Genomic DNA, 2469 nt, shown 5'->3' with positions numbered 1-2469 from the left:
CCATTCACGAGAGTTTCTTGTAGGGAAATTTCCCTCCTTGATCTTCAGCCCAGACAAGACCCTCTTCCCTGGATATGGAGGCTGTTTAATGGCCCGTTCTCTTGAATCCCACTGCCACCGCCTGACTGCAGACCCCATCCTTTCTGGCTTGGGTCATACAACAGCCCCCACACTTCTGACTTCCATCTGTCCAATTCATTTTATTCCCCATCTTTCAGCCAAAGTGGTCTTTCTAAAATCAAAAATCTAAAACCCAGCCATCGTAGACATTTTTCTCCTTCCTTCTTCCCTCCCTCCCTCCCTTCCCTCCTTCCTTCCTTTCTCTCTCTCTCTTTCTTTCTTTTCCTTCCTTTCTTTGTTTTTTTCTTTTTTCTTTTTTTCTTTTTTGACAGAGTCTCACTGTGTTGCCGGGCTGGAGTGCAGTGGCATGATCTCAGCTCACTGCAACCTCTGCCTCCCGGGTTCACGTGATTTTCCTGCCTCAGCCTCCCGAGTAGCTGGTACTATAGATGTGTGCCACCATGCCCAGCTAATTTTTGTATTTTTAGTAGAGATGGGGTTTCACCATGGTGGCCAGGCTGGTCTCAATCTCTTGTCCTCGTGATCTGCCCACCTCGGCCTCCCGAAGTGCTGGGATTATAGGTGTGAGCCACCGCGCCCAGCCCATCTTAGACATTTTTCAATGGCTGCCCATTATCTTGCACCCCAGGCTTTCCATGATGGTCCCCAACTTCTCTCCAGTCTCACTGTCTACTCTGCAACTCTACCCCCTCACTTTGTAATAAGTATTTACTAGGTGCTTGCAACAGGCCAAAGAGTATGATAACCAGCCTAGCTAATGGCCCTGGGGGTCCTTGGTCTGACAGAGGAATTAGAGGGCGACGGTACAGGGTGATGGAGCTCAGCAAAGGTTGAGAGGGGGAAAGGTTGGGGATGTCAGGTCTCTTTTCTTTTCATTTGAAGCTTTCATTCCTTACAACTGAAAAAAAGGCACTTTCAAAAGAGAATCCAAATTCAAAATCAGAGAAACCATCCAAGAGTTTTGTGAAACCATCTAAGAGTTAGTGATTTTCAGAAAAGCCTGTATCAGGCTATGGGGTGTGCTGTCGGGGAAAGGGGTGGAAGAAGCAAGGTTGGGGAAAAGAATCTACTTCCTCCTTGTTCTGCGTCACCTCTTTTTGTAGGTTCCTTTTTCCTCCTCTCCACTAGTGCTTCCATTTATTCACCTGAAGGACTCCTGCACCTGCCTGTGACGTCTAACATGATAAACACCAGGAGGCCCTTGTGCTGGAGCCTTGTCTTCCTTCCCTCTGCAGCTCCAAGAGACTAATTTGTAGAGAAGAGGCTCCTTCTCCAGCAACACTCGAGTGTAGAAGGGAGCTGAGCTGGCTTCAGCAGCAGTGGGAACATAAGGCTCTGTGTTCTCACCATCACAGTCCCACACCTGAGCTGCCGTCCTGTTTTCTTGCCTCTCCCACCTGACTGTGCATTACCATAGGGCAGGGTCTAGGACTGGGCACTTTGGGACCTACCCCAACCAATGCCAGCAGGGTTTCCAAAGGCAAGTCACAGGGGCCTCCCCTGCACCGTCACCATGGCCCCCAGCTGTGCCTCTACCTCCACATCTGTGGAACCCTCATGGGTCAGTGGGCCACACACCATCTAACACCTTCCAAGTCAGAGATCCACTTTCAGATGGTGGCTCTATCCCACATCCAAACACAAGGCCCACTGTAGTGACTCACTCTCTTAGGGTTTCTGTGGCCCCTTCTGTAGAAAGTACCCGCATGGTGCAGGAGGCAGGGTTGGAGGATAATATTCATGGAGCTCCAGACAAAGAATAGGTGACCATGAACGGTAAAAGGCACAGCAGTGTTATAAGGCTCATGAGATGAATAACGGATATCTGAAGCCAGGGAGCCTGCCTTTGGGATCCACGTGCCTAAACATTGCACCAACCACCTCCTCTCTGTCTAGCCAAGTTCCCCTGCCCCTTGCAGTGTCATATAATTCTTCCCAGCAGTAGTTTATAGTGCTCACTCCCTCTCCCTCCTCATAATTATTCTCTGTGTTGGGTACCCATCATCTTATAATGCCCCAGTGCCTATTAAATTTTTTTGGATCAGAGACATCCAACACAATACATAGCTCCCTCACTCTAAAATGATCATAGGCACAGGCAATAATTCACAGGCCCTCTTATAGGATTGTTCAGGTTGTGCACTGCATAAGGGTACCTGGCCAACGGGCCTCTACAGGAATCTAGAATCCAGCCCACATTCCATTCAGAAGCCCTGAATCCTAGAGAGGAAAGCCAGGAGGAAGAAGTCCATTTTGGTAACAGGTCTGCCCAGAGAGGAGGTCCTTTGTGCATTTTTTCCTTCTGAACGTGTTGGGTGCCACCTTTGTCTAATTTGTATAAAGGTCTCTAATTGCCTAAAGTTGGCCATGACACTTACATATAGTTCC

Source organism: Mandrillus leucophaeus, unplaced genomic scaffold (genome assembly GCF_000951045.1).
Source record: "Mandrillus leucophaeus isolate KB7577 unplaced genomic scaffold, Mleu.le_1.0 Scaffold173, whole genome shotgun sequence".
In the NCBI taxonomy this organism is placed as follows: domain Eukaryota; kingdom Metazoa; phylum Chordata; class Mammalia; order Primates; family Cercopithecidae; genus Mandrillus; species Mandrillus leucophaeus.
Note: the sequence above shows the minus strand (reverse complement) of the source record.